Genomic DNA, 23869 nt, shown 5'->3' on the forward strand with positions numbered 1-23869 from the left:
CAGCTGGTCTGCGCAGGCTCTGAATGCTCGCCAAGGGACTCCATCGTGCCCGTCACTGGCTGATGTGACACAAACCCAAAAGGTGGTGGCATATTCGCAGCGTGATGTGGCGCAATCCCAGATGGAGATGGTCCACTCCATGTGCTCCATGTCCGCGAGCGTGCGGATCCTGGTCGAAACCAGAGTGGGCCCCCAGCACTGGCAGCGGCAGGTGGTGGGGAGCCTCAGGGGATAGCTTAGCTCGCACCCCCTTCTCATGGAGTAGCGCGGGGGCCATCAGGCACCCCGAGGGAGGAGGAGATATGACCCATGACAGTGACTCCCGCAGTGGAGGTGCCGGAACATCGCAGCACCTCGGACTCTTCCTCTCCTGTCCCTGGTGCAGCTGGTGTGCAGCAGGTAGAACAGGGTGGCACCATGCCACCCAGGACACCTGAGCAGCAGCCAGGCCTATCCAGGTCTGGTCGTCCCAGTGTACATTCTATGATTCAAGACACCCGCCAACGTGGACCCAGATCATAGGGCAGGAATCACAGCGGGCCATCTCCACTCTTGCTGAACCATGGAGAACCACCTAGGCATAGCGTTAGGGCCCATAAGGCCAAGAAGTTAGACACCAGTTAGGTTGGCATGGGTGCTGGGCACAGTTTAGTTATAGAGGCTAGGGCACAAATCTGTATACATTGGTTCACGTCAAACACCTGTTCACACAGTTACAACCTGTCTTGGTGCTCTGTCAGAAGGGTGTAAGGGGTGGGCTGAACTGAGCTGGCCAGAGAAGGGGTGCAAGGAGGGAATGCGCGGGCATTCTGGATGGCCTGTGCTCCTCACCCTCCTCCCACCTCCCACCTGCCGGGACAACCCTACCACCATCACCCCATGGATCCAATGGGACCGGGTGAACCCAGGTGGGCGGTGGAAAGTGCTTCCTTGGGCAGGTGTCAGACCTCATCATACCATGCAGAGTACCAGAGCTCATCGCAGAGCAGGTAGTCATCATTCTCCATCCCATGAACCAGACCTGCTGTTACTGCCCCCACCCTATAGTGCGGCAGGTATGTATCACGGCGGAAGTTGTAGGGGGGGGGGGGTGTGGTCGGGAGGGATGCCGGGCTGCTGGCGCCATGGCTGATGAGGGAGAGAGAGGAGGTAAGACATGGAGAGGAGTGACTGTCGGCTGCCGGGCTGGACACTGGCCAGGCAGGCTGGGATGGGGTGGCCCTGCCAGGGCCGGGACAGGGGGGATGATGGGGGGAACAGGCCGAGTGGCCGGCGTGACCCCCCACGGGACCGGGACGGTGCCCCGGCATGGACTGCCATTACCGCGGCCAACTTGCTGCGCGCCCCACTGACCTCCCACCTCGGCCCCTGATTCGATGACAAGACCGAGATGTTCAATTGAAGGTTAGAAAAATTCACATTTGTTTTTTCAGATTTTTAATCCATAATCTTCTAATGTCTGGAGTGTGGTATCTAGGTTGAGGAGATGTTCTTCGTCATTCTTTCCAATAAGCGAGATGTCATCCAGGTAACATTGGACTCCTCTAATCCTCTTGAGATTTGGTCCATAGCTCATTGGAACAATACTGGAGCTAAAGTGATGCCAAGTGCTAATCTGTTGTAACAAAATAACCCTTTGTGTGTCACAATCGTCACGAATTGTTGTGAATCCTGATCCATGTTCATTTGAAGAGTTGCTTGACTGAGATCGATTTTACTGAAGTGTTGGCCTCCTGCCAGCCCAGCGAATAGGTGATCAATCAGGGGTAGCAGGTATTGCTCTACACACAGTGCAGGATTAATAGTGAAATTAAAATCGCCACAAATGCATACAGATCTGTCTTTTTTCATCTCAGGTATGATTGGCATAGCCCAATCACTCATGTTAACATGTTCAAGGACTCCCGTTCTGACTAGCCTTTCTAATTTTGCCTTTACCTTAGATCTGACTGCGTACAACTTTGACCAAGCCTTTCAGAATTTCACCTGACTTTCTTCCTTGATCATTAGCTTTACTGAGGTATCCTCCATGCTTCCCAGCTCACCGGTGAAGACAATGTTAACTTTCTTCAAGCTTTTAGATAGGCCTGATTCAAAATCTGTCATGATATCTACCTCGGCCCTATTCAATCTGATCTTTTCCAGCCACCGTCTTCCCATTAGTGGCAGATAATTTCATTTGGCTATGCGGAAGGACAAATTAACCATCTGGCCATTTAATTGCACTGTTGCACCAATAGGGCCTTCAATGGAACCACTTCTCCTGTGTAGGTTTTCAACACTTTCTTTGAGAGTGGCAGAGCAATATGTCAGAGCTTTTTTTGATAAACAGTCTCAGGCACCAGCGAGACTGCTGCTCCAGTATCCACCGTAACTTCACCGACTGATGATCCAGTAATAGAGTAACCCATTATTGGTTTGTTCTACCGGCAATAGCTAGTACATTTAATGACAATCACTTTTTGGACTGGGAATTGAGTTCCTTCTAATGTCCTTTTTGTATCACATGGACACTTTTTCCTTGATTCAGCTTGGCATTTGTTTTATTCAGCTGTTGCTTCCTGCAACCTGTGCCTATTGTAGTATATTGACAAGGATAGATAATTGGCTAATGGGCGAGGGGGATAAGGGTTATGTTTTGGGTTGGCTACCTGTAACCAGTGGGATTCCACAGGGATCCATGCTGGGACCCAAACTGTTTACAATATATGTTAATGACTTGGAGGAAGGAAGCAAATGTACCGTGGCCAAATTTGCAGACCACACAACAATGGGTGGAAAGATGAGTTGTGTGGTGGGATAGCAAGAGATATTGATCGGTAAAGTAAGTGGTTAAAGAGTTGGCAAATGGAGTATAATGTGGGAAAATGTGAAGTTGTTAATTTTGGGAGGAACAACAAAAGAGCAGAGTATTATTTAAATGGAGATAAACTGCAGAAATCTACAACACAAAGGGACTTGGGGGTACTTGTGCATGAAACACAAAAAGCCAGTACACAGGTGCAGCAGGTAATCAGGAAGGCTAATGGAATATTGGCCCTTATTTCAAGGGGGTTGGAGTGTAAGAGTAGGGATGTCTTGCTGCAACTGTACAATGTACTGGTGAGACCACATCTGGAGTACTGTGAGCAGTTCTGGTCCCCTTACTTAAGGAGAGATTTCATTGGAGGCGGTTGAGAGAACGTTCATGAGGATGAGGATGATCCCTGGTATGGAGGGATTGTCTTAAGGGCAAAGGTTAAACAGGTTGGAACTCTACTAATTGGAATTTGGAAGAATGAGAGCTGATCTCATTGTAACATATAGGAGTCTAGGAGCAGAGAGCACAGTTACAGAATGACTTGTCCTCATTTAAGAGGGATTGGGCGAAGAATTTCTTCTCCAAAAGAGTGGTGAACCTTTGGAATTGTTTACCCCAGGAAGCTCTGGAGTCCGAGTCCTTGAACATTTTCAAGGATGAGATCGATAGGTTTTTAATCAGAAGGGAAATTAGGGCTAAGTCCAGGAAAGTGGACTTAGTGACTGTTAGATCAATAGGAGTGTGATGAGGAGGAATTTCTTATCTCAAAGGGCTGTGTGTCTTTGGAACTCCTTGCTCCGGAGAGCTGTGGGGTCACAGTCCTTGTGTACAATGAGGACAGAGATAGATAGATTCTTGATTGGTAAAAGAATCCAAGGTTATGGGGAAAGGGGAGCAAAGTGGAAGTGAGGAATGTTGAATCAGCCGTGATCCTATTGAATGGCTGAGCAGGCTTGAGGGACTAATGGCCTACTCCTGTTCCTATGTCTTATGGTCCTATAATGCTTGGCTTCAGCAAGATCTGGCCCCAATATTATTTGGAAGGTGTGGCAATATGTGGCCTGGTTGGTTCTGCTGTTCCTGGTTGTATTCAACCGCTGCATAAATCCTCTTTTGTAGGATGACACGGTGGCGCTGTGGTTGGCACTGCTCCTTCACGGCACTGAAGACCCGGGTTCGATCCCAGCCTCAGGTCACTGTCCATGTGGAGTTTGCACATTCTCCCCATGTCTGCGTGGGTCACACCCCCACAACCCAAAAATGTGCAGGGGAGGTAGATTGGCCATGATAAATTGCCCCTTAATTGGATTTTTTTTTTAAAATGTGCAAACTATTAATTTGTATTGTGCGATCATTTCTTTTCCCCTACTATTAACAGTAAAAAGAGTGAAAGCTTGACACAATATTGACCATTTCCGCCAACTTTGCTGTGGGATTCAGTGGAGTTGATGAAGATAATTGTAATCTGCCCTGCCCTTGAACCCAAGTGGTGTTTCATTACCTTTTCGAGTAATCCCTGAGCTAAAGAGAAACACATTCAAACTTTTTTTTGTGTGGAAGGGATAGGGGAAGAACCCTGGACCTTTTTTGTGTGCGGTAGAATTATCAGGCGAGTTTGCCAATTAACCAGCAGTGGACCGAGTGGTGATAAGAAAGATTGCGTTTTTTTCCCCTCTAATGGTCCCTTCACGGAAGCCATCAAGCGGTTCTCTCAAGAAATGCAGGTATAGATAATAAAGAGAGTGTGTGTGTGTGTGTGTGGTGGGAGCAGCAGCTCTCGCCCATACCCACTTTCTCCTGATGCCGTGTTGCTGAGTTTGAGAGAAGCAGCGGCAACTCAGTCAGTCAGTCAGTTGATGAGTGTGGCTGCCACACTCTCGGGCTGCCATCTCCGCCTGTCTCTCTCTTCTCTCTCTCTGGACTGTTGTGTGTGAGGGTCCGAGGAGGAGAGGTGTGGTGGTGGGAGGGGGAGACAAAAAAAAGCACCTCACACAAGGTACAGCAGCAGGTACAGCTCCAGGGCAGACGCTCGGATGTCCGCGCAAAAAGAAAACACAAGAGACGATCACCTCACTTTTCTTCAATTTGCAATTGCGAACAAAAAAGAAAACAAAAATTCCGGCAGAGAGGGAAGACTGACGTGTTGCTATTATTGTTATTTATTTTTTTTGTAGCTTGTAGCTCGAACGAGGCCTGCGTTCGGAATTGAAAACACTCCTTATTTTGTGACTGAAGGAGGAGGAGAGAAAAGAAATCCGTGTGGGGTGTTTAATTTTCCAAGTGGGGCGATATAACTGACCGAGGACAGTAAGTGCTCTGGCTTCTAAATGCTTGCAAGAAACTCGGTGGCGGGCTTGTTCGGGTTGCACGGCGCCTTCGGCGAACTATTTCATGTGCTGTTTTATTTATTTTTTTTAAAAATGACTGTTTTGGATTTGTGTGTGTCGATTGTTTGCGGGGGCCAGAGTGGTTGTTGATAATATCGCGCGTGGCCTTTCTGCCAGGTGTGTCGGCTTGGATCTGCATTTTTACCCTTGCAGAAATCTGAATTGTGGTATTTTTCACCCCCCCCCCCCACACACACACAATGTTTCCAAACTTGACCAGGGACTGTTGTTGAACTGGTTGGTGTATTGAGGAAATTATTGCTGGCTGTTGGGTGTTATCCACCCCCCCCCCCCCCCCCCAATCCACTTGGATAATCTGAAAGAAGTTTTTGGCCAAAGTTGTGTGGCTCCAATAGGATTTGTTGGAATCGGTTTGTTTTTGTGGTACCCCTCCAATGTTTGCAAAAAAGTAGTGTCACAGGGCAGAAGTGTCAATTGGGAGTGAAGGCTGAGAGTTTGAAGTAACAGGTAGGGCTGGAAGGTAATATTGCACCCCCACCACTCTCCCAAATAGAAAACTACAATTGTATCCCCTCCAAAGAGATACACAAACTTATTTTGTTTTAATGATCATTTTTGTTGCTGTAACTGTGAAGACTGATGCTCATTCGTTATTGATGAATTGGACAAAGTTTGCCGCGCGTATTGATGTGTGTGTGGGGGGGAGGGGGATGTTGTCTCTCGTGCTCCCAAACTTTGCCCATTTTGGAAGTGATGCGGCGACGTTCCTGAGCAAAGTCTCTCAACCCCCCCCCCCCCCACACCTTGATGTGAATGCAGAGTCTCGGTGAGCAGTAGCGTGTCTGGAAGATCAAATGAACACGAGATTGCCCAGGCTGCTGATGGGATTTTGCGGGGCTGCTAGTTCAGAGCCTTGAATCGATGCAGGTCTCCCAACCTTATCACTCATTTCCTTCTCCTGAGTCGGAGCTTCTTTGCGCCGACACCTCTTTGCCAACAGTTGACCCACCAGGGTTGGCGGGGGGGGGGGGGGGGAGTCGATCCCCCGATCCCCCGCCTCCCCTTGCCACCGAGTCCATCTGCTCCCAATCCTTGCTTCCCCCGAGCCTTTCGGTTCCACCCGCCCGAAATAGAAACGTTTTTAAAAAAAAGTCAGTCCATGCACACGCGAGACAGCATTTAGGTGCAAGTCGATCGATGTGTGCAGTCCCACCAAATTACCATTGTGTCCAGGCGCCTGGTGACACTCCGAAGGTTGCATCTCAGCGACTTCATATCATCTCGGATCAAACCCGGCGTGAATGGATGGAAGCTGAATAGCCGTCACACTTCACGCACAAAGGAATTTATTTTAATTGCACCCACCAATTAATTAGGCATGCCCAAACTCTACGAACAGGCAGACCCACACTGGTCGATGGACACGAGACGTTCTGTCACCTCTGGTGATTTTCGTCGCCAACTGGCACAAATGACCCCCAAAACATTTATTAATCGACCTCAAAAAGGATCACATTGTGCAGGACCAAGGTTATTTTTCCACTTTGAAATATGAAACACGAATATTGTGTGCTGTAGTTCTGATCAGCCCAAAGCAAGACATTAAAGGACATATTTTCAGGGGGAAAAGGGTGCTGTTAAGTTGATAAGTTTATTCAAAAATCAATGTCTTTAGTTTGATTAAAATAGCATCTCATACAGATATGGTCATGTATGTGTGCGCGTGTTTGTGTGGGTGTAGTGTATACATATAATGTATATAATATGTGCATAAGCATATGCCTTTACTTTTAAAGTAGGGATCCACAGAACTCAGCCACATTCTGTAAATATTTTCTCAGATTTCCCAAATAAAAATATAGTGTGGGGGGATCCAACTGTTCGGCATTGTGGTGTTGATACTTTTTTAATTGAGCATAATTTTATTTTGGTGCACTTGAAGTTTTTCAACCATTATTAAAGAGAAAATATAAATGATACAGTGTGGCCCTAATTGGTTTGATATTTTCCTTTCTTTCCACACTTGTGAGGTTGAACATTGTTTTCTTATTTTATCACCAAACTACCTCTCTCTGTAGACTTTTGAACTAGTTCAGTGCCTCTGATACCTCATTAAACAGAATAATTGTGACAAGGGCTTGTGACCTTGTACCTCCTGTGCAGTTTTCTATCCTCAGGTAGGAATGACTAAGTGGTTCACTCCCAATAGATTGGAAGTCATTCATTTTCATTAGGCTGCAAGTCATAGAACTTCAACAAGACATCAAACTGTTCAGAAAAAAAACTACACCATAAAGGGTCTCCTCTTTATGTCACTCTGAGTCAGTACTTGGCTGGTGTTTCTCATGGGCTTGAGTGCACTCAAAAAAAAAATCAAATGGTAACTGTTAACATGTTGACTTGAAAAAGGAACTTGCTCTTTCTGGTTATAATAGGACGATAAAGCCTTGGAAAGAAAATGAATAAAATCCTCACACAGCTTTAATACAGTTCTGCAAAATCAATCAAATACTTTTTTCGAACACTCAGAATTCTTGTGAGATATTGCTAGGTTGTTGCACATTATAATGGAAAAATCAATGCAGTAAGAAAATTAAATTTTACTGAGAGCCCTTTAGGCAAAGTGCAATGTAAAATATATTTTGCCTTCCCTTGAGGTTCAGTCGAGAAGAGGAGAGATGGAATCTAGGTTAGCTGTCAGTGCAAACGATTGCAAGAAACCAAAGATGGCTTGCAGACTAAGCTGTTAAACGCATTTCTGTTACAGCTCCTTAATAATGTTAAATAAACTGTTTAATCAGATAAAAATCAAAGGTCAAAAGCCTTCTGCTACCCTTTTAGATTGGGTTGCGGTCAAATTTAATGCACAACTTCCATTCCTTTGTGCAGAAGAGATTTATCAGAATGAGAACTGATTTGTCAGATCCGTATGGAGCTATGACATCTAAGCCTCTGGAGAGACAGAGTGAAAGAAGCTAAAATGGAGTGGCTTTGTGATTGATCTGATCAAAAGAAGAAGATCAAAGCTGCAAACAAACTCTTGTGTAGGGATATGACATGTACATTTCATTTGGGTTACAGTGTACTCCTTGTATGTTGCTCAGTGTCACCATTAGTTTTGAGGTGTGCTACATGCAAAGCTACACAGTGCTATGTTCAAATAGTATAAATATACTAAGTGAGTGTTGTAGTATGACTGTTCCAGGGAAAAAAAAGACAATTTAGAAAAACATCATAGAAACAAAGATTTGATCATACTTCAGAACTGCTAGGGTTTTTTATTCTCTATTAGTCTTAAGCATTTCTCTTCTTCTTCCTCTCCCGATTGGAACATTTTTATTTATTTATTTTCACCTGTAATATTTTCTCTAACTAGGTGGATCTTTGAATCGCCAAACTCACGTTGCATTTGTTATGTTGAGTAAAAGTTTGAAAATAGTGCTTTTCATTTCATTTTCAAAATTATTTTTCCAATTTCTGATCTCCAATGGAAGAAGATAATGTTTAAAATTTCTTCGGGTATTACAAGGACATTTTATAAAATGCCAACAAATTTAAGTAAGGAAGGAGTCACCCCTGTCTCAATATTCTGGAGGCTTCCTTTTATTTTACTTTGATCAGTAGATAGTTTAAACACCACCAAGAGTTGCTGTGACCTTTCTCTTGGAAACATGTGTAAAATGTAGCTGATTTTCATATTTCACCAATTTTAAAAATTTTTATCACTGGAATTGATGCTGAATTTTCAGTGCATAGCTATAATGTAAATTTCTGGGCAGGTGGCAAGGTGAAGACCTTTTTTAGTTAAAAATCAAGTAACTTACTTCTGTAATACACTCAGAACCACATGTGATAAGCTAATGGGATGCATTCTGGAATTTAGTATGTGTAGAGACGTTGGTGGGGGGAGGGGGGGGGGGGTTGGTGCTGGGCATAACCCATGTTATAAAAAGAATGGGGTTCTTTTCAACTTCCGCTTTATTTCCTAACCCTCCCCTGTGGGTTGCATATTTCACCCTAACCATCCTTTCAATTTGATAGCGTTGGAAAAACTAAGTAGTAAGCTGTACTTGTGGATGTATTGATCTCTGCAGTTTTTACTGCCGTAGAAAGAAGTAATTCATTTTATTTCTTGCTCTGAGTAACTAAAGGAATGACTACAGGCTGAACTGAATAAAGTAGCATTAAAAACATCTCTAGTATATTCAATGACTGTACAAAAGGTGCCCTCCAGGGGATTTAAAGATATATTTTACACCATAGAAAAATCCTGAAAGGTTTAATAATGTGGAGAGTTGCAATGTTTTCCTTCCATTAACACTGCTTTGATTTTAAGATCATTTTTCACATTTGAGCTTCTGGGCTGGTATTGACATATACCACAGTGGTAAACTATTGAAACTTTATGGGTGTACAGCTCAAACATCTATTTTCAAGTTATATAGCAATAAAGCCTGACTGCATGTATTAACTGAAGTGTTCTGGGATGTTGTTTTGTTTATAGCGCATTTACTAGAATAGCAAGATTGCTCCATTGAGAATAGCTATTGGTGTATTGCCATCTGTGCATTCTATGTTAAGCAAGTTGTATTGGTTGAGTCAGTGCGACAATGTATTTATCATTCCAACTCAAATTAACTTCAGCACCAAGCTGTACATAATACCGTACTATCATGTGATTTTTTTTATGACCCATAATGTACTTCAGGAGAATGGGTGAACCATAAAAGAATATCATTCCCTATCTGTGTACTTAAATATAAGCAAACAACTGTTAAATTTTGATTTATAGCTGATATGCTGCGAACTTCCTCTTTTCGATTCACAGGAGTGGGAATGTTCTTTCCAGGGAAAGAACAGCCAATCATTTTGTCCCTGTCATGATATCGCCAAGTCACTTGCTAAGCTCCTAAAAAGTGCATCTAATAAACTGAAATCTACAAAGGTTTGCTGATGTGCATCAGGCATGCTTCCAGTGTGTTTCATTTTGATTGGCTTAGCTGAAAGTGTGGGAAACTCTGTGTACAGGAAATTGATTTGCTGCTGTGTGCCTTTCAGGCGAGCCATTTGTTCTTTTTTGCAATTTAAGCACTGTAACTTGAGTCAAATTATTGTTTGTAGCAGCAATCCTGGATGTCCTCATTTTCAGTCCTATTGTCAGCTATGATATTATATTTTCTTTTAATATTTATACATTCTGGAAATCTGAAATAAAACCCGAGAATGATGGACATGCTCAGCAGGTCAGGCAGCATATGTGAAGAGATAGAGTGTGAGAGTTAACGCTTCAGGCTGTTGGCCTTTTCTCAGAACCTTTCCAGCATTTTCTGTGCTAGGATAAATATTCCCTGACTCTTGGAAGAGGTTATATTTTTTAAACCATGTAGAGTGAGCCTCATTACATGCTTCAAGAAAGATCATGTGTTATTACAGTTTTTCTTTGCAGGTTTAAACAGTGTTGTATGAAAAATATAATTGACTTGTGCCTCTGAGATTCATTGTCTTCAAAAGTCACATGCATATTCATTATATCTGGGAAAAAAAATAATTATTTTGCCTGAAGAAGCAAAAATTAAATATTGTGTTTGAATGGAGCATGCAGTGCAAATAATTCAGTGTCATGGACAAAAATAATCACAAATTTGCATTGCCTTTTGTTTAAAATCTTGGGCACGATTTAATGAAAATGAAAGAGAGTCCCGTGTCGAGGGTTAGCAGGGTGTTTCCCGGTGCTGGTAGCGCAAAGAATGACCCCACTATGAAAAGGGACTCTGCTTCACTTCAGAGCATTGGCGAGGAATGCCCCGCCAAGGCCATGTTTGGTCACATTTCCTGCACTAGCGAGCTCCGCTCGCCAGTGCTTGATCTCTAGACCCCCACCTTCACACCCTCCCAATACAGGGGTCATTGAACAACCACCACACCCAAAAGGGAAGGGTACCCCCAGGCTTGGGCATGATGCCACCTGAGCACAGTCAACCTGGCATTGCCACCTGGGTATCCTGGCACTGCCAGAGTGGCACCTGGGTGACACTTCCAGGGTGCCAGGCTGGTTGTGCCAAGGTACCTGGGTGAAATTATGGCCAGGATACCCCTGTGCCCAGTACCTGACCACCAAGGGGCTCCCAATCACCTGGAAGACCCTCCAAGTGCCAATATGCCTGCCCACATTTGTGCAAACAGTGCTAAATGCCGCCCGCTTGGGGTCTCCGAAGCTACGCCGTTAAGTCCCAGTTGCTGAGTAGATCCGGCGTAGACATATTCAAGTGAGATTAACCTCTTACTTGAATATGCAAATCTCATTCTCAACCTTAATGGGTGGTTTAGCTCACTTGGCCAGGCAACTGGTTTGTGATGCAGAGTAAAACCGCCAGCCTGGGTTCAATTCCCATACTGACTGAGATTATTTATGCCTTCACAACCTTGTTCATTACTTGAGAAGTGGTGCTCCTCAGGTTAAACCATTACTAACCAGCTCTCCTCCTCAAAGGGGAAAGCAGCCTATAGTCATCTGGGGTTATGGTGACTTTACATTCACCTATCTCACAACAGAATTTCTTAACCTCCTGGTGTATCAAACCACTTTTTGTGCTATATTCCATTGAAACATATTTTTCTTTTTAGTGACGTTAAATTTGCACAGCATCAGTTGGTCTGTTTTTATTGGCAAATCTGTCAACTTTATGGATGTTAAACTAAGGAGAGAAATTTTTAAAACTTGTCACATTTAAAAATATTTGTGAAACTGCATTTTTGGTGTTTGTGATTTCCAGCCGAGGGTGTTTGTGAGATGTTTTCCTTTTCATTTCACTTGCCCACAGATTTTTTTTGTGGGCTTTTGCACTGCATCAGTCTATTTATAATAAGTCAGAAGTGCACAACATTCTCTGTGGGGATATTGGGACCTGTGTGGACGGAACAAGTAACTGGTATCTCCTTATAAATTAAATTGAAGAATCCTTGCTGAGACATCCAGACTTGTACGTTTTGCCTGGAAGTGAGTTATGTGCAGGTGACAATGGGGGATTGAGGGGCGGGGTTGGGAGTAGGGAAATGAGATGAGTAAACCTGGCAAACTGCAGGGGTGCTTGAATTTTTTGAGTGTGTGTTTCCCACCCACAGGCAAATTGATAGGCTGAAAGCTGCTTCACGAAAGACGAAGCATGCAAGAGTAGGTGGTTGCATTGGGGGAGTAGTGTGGCCGTTAGCAAGGGCCAGAAATACTGGACACAAACCAGACCATTGCACACAAATTCATTGGGCTCTTGTGCTATTTAAAACTGCTTATACATCCAGGGTTTCCATTCAGAAATGTACCAAATTTATTTTAGTGCAGGCGTCCAATGTAGAGTCACATGTGAGGAGAATAGGTCAAGTTTTTGTTGCTTGAAGGAGAAAATCAAGCGGTAAACTTTAAACTGGAAAGGTTTTCTATTGATCTTTCCGTATCTTAACAGTGTTGTCACCAATGTAGTGTAATAGTAAGGTTTAGCAATGGTAATGTTTTGGCCTCCATTTTTGAAATACTGCACGGACGATCATCCTATACGAGAATTGTCCCCAATGCAATGAAATTCAGATTGCTCTTTCGAGCCTGGATGTTTCCGGGGTGGGTGGAGGGGGGTGGGGGCTGCTGTGTGTGTGGGGGCTGGTGATTTGATGGTTGAGTTGGGGAAGGGAAGAAACTGGCTGTTATTTATGGGAGGATTGGGCATTCACTGCTTAGTTTGTTGGGTTGGTGGAGGCATTCCTGAGGTGCTGTACCTCATTGATTTCGCTCATCTCACCTCCTTTAAGCTGCCAAGTTTCCCAAGGCCGGGTGCCTCATGGCTAAAGATAGATTTACTGTCAGTCTTCATTTTAATAATCATTGTAATATTTAAATAACCAAGCTACTTTCTGCAAGCAGATTGTGCGCCTCCCCTCTTGTCGCACCAGTTCGAACTGGAAGTAGGCAGTTCCTGTTGCAGATTTTTGGATTTTACTTTCTGACAGATTCAGGCCAGACACACTGATCCAGATAGTGCAAGTGTAGAAGTCATTTTAAGGCAAAGTCACAGAAAGTAAAATAAGAGAGGAAGAAAGATGGGGTGAAGAGATAAAGGAGACAAAAAGTTAAAAAAATGTTCAGTTAAACTCATGATTAAAGGCTGAAGGAATGAATCTGCACATTCAGCTAAGTTAGCTCCTGGAAGAGCTGGGCAACTTGGACACCAAACCCTTGATTAAAGGTGTGAATTCCAGAAGCTGGTGTCCGTTTTACTCCTTGAAAGCAGCGAGTGCTGATAGCCTCACCATTACTTCTCCTGCAAAATCAGGACCAGCGTTTCCTTGCTGAGTTGCCGTCTGCAGTGCCAATTTTAAATGTGTGAATTTGGACAGTTTGTCAGCAGGCTGCTTTACCGAGTTGAGGCATTGTCGTTCAGCCTAACCCTATCCTGAAGTAAAGTCTGTAATGATTTTATTTTTAACAAATTGCAATCGGAAACATGGCTCGGCTGATTGTTCCCTCTATAAACCAGGAACACCAAAGAACAATTATGGTGCATCAAACATTGCTGGGAGCAGCTAACTCAGCATTAAAATGGAAATAGTAACTGGGGTCTTTAGTTATAATACTCAGCTGAACCAATGGAAATGATATATTAACATCAATGTATCACAGTACTGTAGAGCAGCATCAGTGTGCTATAGGTAAAACAGGTAGAAGTTGGAGCCTGCTCATTATTCTCTCCACAGTGAGGTAGGTGAGTGCAGTACTGGAAGGCAAAGGATAAAAGATTAAGTGGCAAAGCAAATCAAGTAGCTCTTGCACACCTCCAAGGAGCATTAACAGAGAACGTGGAACATCTGCTACCTGTGATGCTGGCACTCCAATGGAGAGACGAGGAGGGAACAAAATAAAACATTTTTCTCTCAGAATAAAGGTGTTGTTTATCAGATAACCATGCACTTATCAGATAACTGTGAATCTGTCCCAACTATTGTAAGTATCAGATAGGGAAATAACAGAAAGTAACCGTGTGAAACTGACATTCTAATTGTAGCTTACAAAAGAAGGAATTGACAGGACCAACAACTTTCCTTTTTTGTGATTGCTTGTGAATTCCCCACATATGTGTTTGTATGTTGGATTAAAGGGCCAGAGAGCACAGCAAATAACAGAGGTGCATTATTGTGAGAAGGTAACTTCCACCTCTCTTCCTCTTCTCTTTGCTTGTTATTGTTGTATTAATTACAATGTTTGAAAATTAGGATGTTTCTGTAAAAGGTGCAGTGCCAGATTACCACCAAGTTAGTGAAGCCAAATATCTACCTCGGTGAACTAGTAGATGTATGCATTACAGGTTGAGCATTCCTTATTCGAAGTGCTTGGGGCCGAGAGTGTCTCGGTTCCGGAATTTTTCGAATTTTGTGATTCCTCTGTCGGTATCGTTGTGAAACGTCGCATAGCTAGCGCCCTGGGTGTACACCATGTTGTTTTCTTTACTAGAAACATGATTTTGGTGCTTATAAAAATGTGGATTTCAGAGCTTTTCGAATTTCAGAACTTTGAATAAAGGGTGCTCAACCAGAACGTAGGTGCCAAGAAACATTGCGTATATTGCTTCCTGTGTCTTACTGATGCATTATATATTTCTAATATCAAAGGATTCATATTTGAATCTGTAATTTTGTTCTTTATGGAAAACCATAATTCAGAACATACACAGAGGAATTAATTCCTATTTTGATGCATTATAATGGTATTGTTGTTCATTGTGTTATGGGCGAGGCTTTTCAGAACCCCAAAATGTATCATGGAGTTCAACCAACCTCTCCCTTTAATGGATTTGTTGATTTTCCTAGCACACGGCTTTTTTCCTAGGTGTGGGATTACAATTATGGATTTTTAAACACAAAACACTGTTTAGTCCATGAACTCAATTGAACATCTTAAATAAACATTGAATCTCTTAACACCCCTTCAAAGATAACTCAGAAAATATTGCATCAGTAAATAACTTCTGAAATTGTTCCTTAAAATTTCCAAGAGACTTAACACTTTTAAACAGTATCACATCAGGTTAAAGGATATATATATTTTCTGTAGAATGGCAGAGACATATTAGCTTGGTTGACTTCAGCTCCAGCACCTTGCTTTTTTCCTGCAGCTCTCTGGAACACAGACAGACACACACAACCTGCTTTTTCCAACTGCAAAACACAGACACACACCCAGCTCTTTTCAAAACTTGCAGCTCTCTGGAAAAAAACCCAGACACACACACTGCTTTTTAAACTTAAACTAAAAACCTGCAAAATGGCTGACCTAAAGCTCAGCTCCACCCACTCTCTGACATCACTGTTTTCTTAAAGGCACATTGCTTAAACATCCATGTCTTAAAGGTACCCTCACATGACACCTCCCCCCAAGAAAAAATAAATAAACGATTTCATTTTTCACTTTTGCACCATCCACTAAGAAATGCACACATTAAAAATGCTTTTTCGTTTCTTAAAAAAACAACACATGCAAACAGGTAGAATAATATAGTCCATTTTTCTTTGTTTTTCTTCCTCCAACCGAAATCCTTCTCGATTGACCGTCTCTTTGAACAAAGTCTCTGCACGATCCATCCATTCCTCTACTCCTCGGCATTTCTCTTCAGAATCAGATAATTTAGTTCAATCTGACCACAGAGTCCCTTGCAAGTCTGTAATACAGGAGCATTGGTGATCACAGCTTTCAGGCAGTCAAATGCCTGTTGAAAGTCCGCTGTCCATTGAATTTTTTTACATTTCTTCAGCAATTCCATCAGTGGAGTAATCACGCCACAAAATTTTTGCACAAAGGTTCGATCAAATTCATTCATGTTAAGAGATCGCATTGCCTCCCTTCGTCTTGAGGGTATCGAAAACTCCTCAAGGAAAGTGATTTGGGCTTCTCCAAATTCACTTTCGGCTAGGTTCATCACCAAACCCGCCACCTGAGGTTGATCGAAGAACTCCATACGATGATTTAAATGTTCTTTCCATGTCTGGACGTTGGAAATAAAAGCAGATTATCCCACTTTCTCAATGCAATCCTTTAAACGTGTGATACGATAAGAGTCTGTTCTTGTAACTGCATTCACCTTTCGATAGTCCACACACAACCATTGGGTACCGTCTAGTTTAGGTACCATCACTATGGGTGAGCTCCATTGACTGCAACCCACTTCAATTATGCCATTCTTCAGCATACTCTCAATCTCTCTGTTAACCTGTGCCAATTTTAAAGGGTTAAGACTATATGGATGTTGTTTGATAGGAACAGCATTTCCCACATCTACATCATGTGTAGCCATTTTAGTACTTCCCAATTTATCTCTACAAACTTGCCCATGTGATATCCATAACTCTTTCAGGTCAGTTTGTTTTTCCTCTGGAAGGTACCTTAACAATTCATCCCAATATTTAAGAACATCCTCACTTTCCAATTTAATTTGAGGTATGTCAAATTCACAGTCATCTGGATTTGATTCGTCACTTTGAGTTAGAATCATTAAAACCTCCTTTTTCTCTCCTTTCCCTTCAAAGTACCTGTTAAGCATATTCACATGACACACTCGGTGAGTCTTCCTTCTATCTGGTGTTTTTACCACATAATTCACCTCACTTAATTTCCTTTCAATCTGATACGGTCCACAAAACCTCGCTTTTAAAGGCTCCCCTACCACTGGTAACAACAGTAAAACTTTATCTCCACTGGCAAAACTACGAACTTTGGATTTCTTGTCCGCTACCCGTTTCATCACATTTTGTGCAACTTTCAAATGTTGTCTAGCCAATTCACCTGCTCTATTTAATCGTTCCCTACAATTTGACACGTAATCCAATAGTGTAATTTCTGATTTCTCACCCACCATTTTTCCTTCATCAATTTAAGTGGTCCTCTTACCTCATGACCAAAAATTAGTTCAAAAGGACTAAATTTGGTAGACTCATTAGGTGCATCCCTAATTGCAAACAATACGAATGGGATTCCTTTATCCCAATCCTCTGGATAATCTTGACAATACGCCCTCAACATTGTCTTTAATGTCTGATGCCACTTTTCCAAAAGTCCCTGCATTTCTGGATGGTACACGGTTGATTTAAATTGTTTTATTCCGAAGCTATCCATAACTTCTTTGAATAACTTTGAAGTAAAATTTGTTCCTTGATCCGATTGAATTTCTGTGGGTAGTCCTTATCTAGTAAATAATTTAAGTAACTCCTCCACAGTCCTTTTAGTTGTAATATTACGTACTGGAATGGCCTCTGGATACCTAGTAGACACATCCATTATCGTCAAAAGATATTGATTCCTACTTTTTGTTTTAGGAAGCGGTCCTATACAATCGATTCGGACCCTTGTAAAAGGTTCCTCAAATGTTGGAATGGGTATTAAGGGCGCTGGTTTTATCACTGCTTGAGGTTTCCCTATCACTTGACATGTGTGACAAGATTGACAACATTTAACTACATCTTTATGTAGTCCAGGCCAATAAAAATGTTTCTGGATTTTAGCTTGAGTTTTCCTTATTCCCAAATGACCTCCCACTGGTACCTCATGTGCAACTCGCAACACCGGCAATACTACTTGATGAACCTCTGCCCACTTTTCATCCGCCTGCATATGTACAGGTCTCTATTTTCTCATCAAGACATCATTTTTACAGTCATAACAGTCTGGTGTACTCTCAGATTCCTCTTCCGTATATGCTTTCTGATATATTTGTTTTATTTCTAAATCTTTCTGTTGTAACTCCGCCAATTTTCCTGAACTAAAAATATCCGCCTCATCCTCCACCTGTTCTTGTTCTTTTTCAACCATCTGATCAAAAATCGTTTCTGATAATTGCACTTCAACTTCATCTTCACTCTTTGATTTCTCCTCTTGTCTTAACCTGTGACTTTGCGACCTTGTTACTACACAATCCGGAAAAATCCCAGGATATTCGTCCTTCAACACTTCAGTTGACTGATTTTCCACTGGCTTATCAACCACAGTAGGCATCACTCCCACCTGCGATCAAGCTATATCATTACCCAAGATAATCTGTATTCCTGGCAAGATAGTTTATCTAATACTACTACTACCACTTCACCACTCTTCACTGGTCTTTCCAACCTTACCTAATATAATGGAACACTACACCTCTCACCCTGAATTCCACATATCACCACCTGTTCTTGCAAAATTCTTCCCAAACTACATAATTCCTCATCTCTTACCATTAAAGATTGACTAGCCCCTGTATCTCTTAAAATTGTGACTTCTTTACCTGCTCCTCCTGATACACATGAGTAAACTTTACCCACACAAGTAAATTCTTTAAAGGCATCTTGCACCTTCTTAACAATTACTTCTTGAACAGGCTGTACAATCGTTTGCACCTCCTTCACCTCCCTTGGGCTTTCCTTTACCACTCTAACAAACCCCACTGTCTTATCCTGTTTTACCACATCAGCCTTCCCAGTGCTTTTCTTCAACCACCAACTGACTTTACATGGCCTAGTTTATTACAGTGAAAACATCTGAAACGTTTCATTTCCTTTTCCACCCTCCTGGATTTCTTTTTAAATCTGAGGTACACTCTCTTTATTGTCTCCCATCAGATCACCTTTACCTTTACCACTTGAGTATTTCTCATGTCCCCAGTTTCTATCCCTCACCGGCTGAAATTATGTCGGAAACCAATCTTTGATTTATGAACTAATTCATAATCATCTGCCATTTCCGCTGCTAATCTCGAAATTTTAACCCTCTGTTCTTCCACATGAGTTCTCACTACATCAGGAATTACATTTTTAAGCTCCTCCAAAAGTATAATTTCTCTGAGAGCTTCATACGTTTGGTCTATTTTTAAAGCCCTTATCCACCTATCAAAATTTCTCTGAGCCTTTCAAACTCCATGTGTGTTTGACCAAATTCTTTCCTTAAATTTCTAAACCTTTGTCTGTAAGCTTCAGGCACTAGCTCATATGCACTTCAGGTGGATTTCTTCACCTCCTCATATGTTCCAGATACCTCCTCCGGTAGTGATGCAAACACTTCATTAGCTCTACCTACCAGCTTTGTTGGAATCAGTAACACCCACATGTCCTGTGGCCATTTGATTTGTTTAGCTACCTTCTCAAATGAAATGGAAAAGGCTTCCATTTCCTTCTCGTCAAACCTTGGCAACGCTTGGACATATTTAGATAGATTCCCACCAAGCCTTCGACTATGACGCTCTTTCTCACTATCCTCATCACTATCATCCAACTGTACGTTTCCCTTTACGTCTGCCAGGCAACTTTAAATGCTTAACCACCGCAATAATTACCTCATATTTTTGCATTTTGTCAGGTAATGTTAACTGCAATGTTCTTGCCAAATTTAACAGTCTGCTTTTTGTTTCCATCCGTAAAGTACTAGGTGTGACATTCTCCACCCCCAAAAACTTCTGAGCCTCTGAAAGAGCCATTGTTCACAACACTCTCCCCACTTAAACTAAAATACCACACCGGAAAAGCAACAATCCTTCACAAGTTCACGAAAGCCAATCCAATAGATAGACTTTTATCCCCCTCGATCCCCAATTGTTATGGGCGAGGCGTTTTAAGAACCCCAAAATGTATCATGGAGTTCAACCAACCTCTCCCTTTAATGGATTTGTTGCTTTTCCTAGCACATGGCTTTTTCCCTGGGTGTGAGATTACAATTATGGACACGTGGGCTTTTAAACACAAAACACTGTTTATTCCATGAACTCAACTTAACATCTTAAATAAACATTGGATCTCTTAACACCCCTTCAAAGATAACTCAGAAAATATTGCAACAGTAAATAACTCCTTAAAATGTTCCTTCAAACTTCCAAGAGACTTAACACCTTTAAACAGTATCACAGCAGGTTAAAGGATATATATATGTTCTGTAAAATGGCAGAGACATATTAGCTTGGTTGACTTCAGCTCCAGCACCTTGCTTTTTCCCTGCAGCTCTCTGGAACACAGAGAGACACACACAACCTGCTTTTTCCAACTGCAAAGCACAGGCACACGTTCAGCTCTTTTCAAAACTTGCAGCTCTCTGGAAACACACAGACACACACACACACTGCTTTTTAAACTGAAACTAAAAACCTGCAAAATGGCTGACCTAAAGCCCAGCTCCACCCACTCTGATATCACTGTTTTCTTAAAGGTACATTGCTTAAACATCCATGTCTTAAAGGTACCCTCACATGACAATTGTCACTGAGTTCATTCTTCCCTTCAGATTTTCGAATTGTACGTGATTGACTTGATTAATATTGTTATGGTACGTTAAAATTTGATAAAGTACATGAGAATTGCAGATTAACACAGTAAGGGTCCTGCAATTGGATAGCTTTACACATCAATGGGGTCGAGGTGATTTTCTTTCAGAGGTCTTCAGCTGAACACGGGCAAAAGGCAGTATGTTTGCATCATGCATGTCCTCACTGATGTCTTGCTGGAGAGTGAGCTGGTGCAACCTATTCTTTCAGCTGTGAGAATTCACTGTCGGTTTGAGAGGTGAGTGGATTAGACCTGCAAGAAAGTGGAATCATGCCTTAGGATCAGTGGTCCAGTGACTTTCCATGCCATTTATATTTTGCAATGTTCAGAAGACAGTTGCAAGGTGGTGTCCATACTGCCTTGTTTCTAGTTTCCTTGCAAGCCTCTTTGGTCGCCTGTCACATTATTGATACAAGAATAGCTAGACAAAAGTAACATAAATTTAAGTTTTTCATGTACCTTGAGGTGTAGTTAAATTGAAGTGACAAGAAGTTGCTGAAGTACACATTCCTAATTAGAGGTAAGAAATACATTTGAAAGGATCACAAGTGGCTCATGATAAAGAGTGGCATCCTTTCAAATACAAAAGACGACAGCCAAAAGTGAGTTTTGAGGGGAATGGAAATATGTCTGCAATGTGTTTCATTGTTGACTTCATCATGCATCCTCAAGAGTCTGTGACTTAGAACCTATCATAACACATCAACATTGTTATTTCGCTGGGGCCGATTTTGAGCCGGCACTAGCCGTGCACAGGGCTGACGGAAAATCTGGAGAGAATTCGGAAATGCAATTCTCTCCAGAGACAGTGCGTTTGCGAGCCCCATTTGGAGGGGCGGTCCATTTATGTGCGGTGGTGTGGAGGGGGTGGGATTCGGCACTGTTCGGGGATGATGGGAGATTGCTGGCGCTGATTGTCGGTTGGGAGGGTGAGGAAGAATGCCGGCGATGCTGATTGTTGGGAAGGGGGCGCAATGAAGAGTCCCCAATATCACGGCTGGGAGCCGTTCGGTTTTGGTGCTGATCGGGGTGCCACCGGCTGTAGCGGGACCTTCCCCATCAGAGTGACGGCATAAACCATGGCCATTCATTTTTTTTTCTTTAAAGAGGCTCAGGTACTGGCGAGAAGGTCTGTGCGTAGCACGCCAGTTTTCAGTCTGAGCCTGACACTTTGCCAAATTCCGGTAAGATCCTGCCCATTGTCTCAAACAACCTATATTGAGATGTTCTCTGTCAAAAATGAGTTATGTTACGTCAAGGTAGCCTTGGGCTAAAATTAGAATGATGAGTCTGATTTAGCAGCTCCACCCAGTTCACAAAGACTCTTAATTTAAAGTTTTAATATTGAATTTGAGGCATCAATAAGTTTTTAAATAGTGTGCATTGTAAAAGCTTTACTAATTCTTGGCCTGGCTGCTAGATGGAGCTTTACACTACAGGAAGATACTCAAATTGAGATCTGCGTTGCTCAGCAGTGTATAATGGAGAATAATTGATGGCAACTGTAATCTTCTAGTCCATAAATCTGTCTCCAGGAAGAAGAAGAGACATTTGAGGATTTGAATCTATGTTTAGGTGAATCTTAAGAGGAAAATAACTGAACTGAAATGGGCAAAACGTAAAAATGAGAATACTATTTAGCCAGTCAAAATAAATGTTAAACCTAGCTACAATGCAAAATTGCAGGGTTTCTCTGCAGGCCATTTTACCAGGAACTTACAAGTATTAACAATAATTGATCTCTATATTCTGGTAATTTGAGGTGCAAAAAATTGCATGATTTTTTTTTCTCTGAAAATTGCAAGCATGTGGATTAAAGTTCCACCTGGTGCAAAGTGCTGATTCTTTCAGAATGGAGCAAGTCTCTTGTGTCAGACTTTTAGAACACCAGTTTTAGGTTTATATGTATTATATTGAGGTTGTGGTCCATCTAAATAGGGGTACAGTAATAGAGTGATTATATTACTGGAAGAGTAATCCAGAGACTTGGACTCATAATATGGAGACTCCCACCACAGCAATTGAGGAATTTAAATTCAATTTAATCAAATAAATCTGGAATAAGTGACCATGAAAGTAGCAGCGTGTCATAAAATCCCTTAGGCTCACGAATGTCCTTAGGGAAGCAAACATACCATCCTGGCATGATCCAGATTGTATGTGTTGCCAGACCACATCAATGTGTTTGACCCTTAACTACTCTCTCATATGGCTAAGTAAGCCATTCAGTTGTCTTCAAAAATGCTGTTCACCGCCAACTTTTCAAGCAATTAGGGATGGACAATAAGTGCGAGATTTGCCAGTGACTTCTGAACCCCTGAATAAATCTGGACCCTGATCATGGGTCTCGCCTGGATTTTGCAGCGAAGGGAACCCATCATATCTGACATTGGGTTTCATTGCTTAAGATGGTGGGCTCAGTTGTCATAAGATCATGGGAAAGAGAAGGAGGAATAGACTGTATGGACAATCAAGCCTGCTCCATCATTTTAATAAGATTGCCGTTGATCCTGTACCTCAAGTCCTCTTTCTCGCCTGATCCACATATCTTTTGTTTCCTTGGGGCCCCAAAATTCTATCCATCAGAGCCTTGAATATACTCAGTGACTGAACCGCCACAGTCCTCTGGGGTGGAACATTTCAAAGGTTCACAGCCCTCTGGGTGAAGAATTTTCTCCTTACTTCTGTTCAAAATGGCTGTCCCCTCATATCATGAGACTTCTGTTCCTTTGTTTGTGATCCTCCAGCCACGGGACGCAACTTCTCAGCATTTACCCAGGTAAGCGCCCTGGGAATCTTATATGCTTCAATGGGATCATCTCTCATTCTTCTCCAGAATGTATAGGCCTTTGGTCTGCTCAAACTCTCCTTATGGGACAAATCTCTCATCTCAGGAATCAATCTAGTGAACCTTGAGGCCAGAACCTCCTTATTTTAGGTATGGAAGGCCAAAACTGTACATTGTACTTCAGATGTGAGATCACCTTGTATAATTGCAACAAAACATGCAAGGAAGTTGGATAAAAGAGCAATAAAAGCGAAGGTACCATTTGCCTCCCTAATAGTTTATTATATCTGTATGTTAACTCTCTGTGTTTCTTGTAAAATGACATCCAAATTCCTCTGAACATGAGTATTTTAGTGTCCGTCCTCCTTATTAAAGTGAATAACGCCACATTTGCCCATATTATAGCCCATCTGCCGCCTTTCAAAAGGAAATTGGACCATTATCGGAAGAGAAGCAGATATTACAAGCTGAATGGCCTTGTTCCATGCTGTAAACATTCTATAATCCATTTGATGATTCTTGTCCTCTCATTTAACCTACCCCCATTTCTTTTTCAGCCTCTTTGTGTGCTCCTCACAGCTTACTTCCTCACCTAACTTTGTAGCATTGGAAACTTTT

The 23869-nt window shown here is 42.2% G+C and overlaps 1 protein-coding gene across 24 annotated transcripts in view; it reads left to right on the forward strand.

The window, feature by feature from the left end:
• The first annotated feature begins 4642 nt into the window (after positions 1–4642).
• Positions 4643–23869, forward strand: part of LOC140429768 (receptor-type tyrosine-protein phosphatase delta-like) — a 3491723-nt gene continuing 3472496 nt past the window's right edge. For 8 of the 24 annotated variants that reach the window (XM_072517184.1, XM_072517188.1, XM_072517191.1 and 5 more), the window contains exon 1: positions 4643–5107. The gene's annotated coding sequence lies outside the window, so the exon portion shown is untranslated. The remainder of the gene's footprint in view (positions 5108–23869) is intronic. The other 16 variants (XM_072517192.1, XM_072517193.1, XM_072517211.1 and 13 more) reach the window with 4 other exon arrangements.

The sequence above is a fragment of the Scyliorhinus torazame genome, chromosome 9 (genome assembly GCF_047496885.1).
Source record: "Scyliorhinus torazame isolate Kashiwa2021f chromosome 9, sScyTor2.1, whole genome shotgun sequence".
NCBI lineage: Eukaryota > Metazoa > Chordata > Chondrichthyes > Carcharhiniformes > Scyliorhinidae > Scyliorhinus > Scyliorhinus torazame.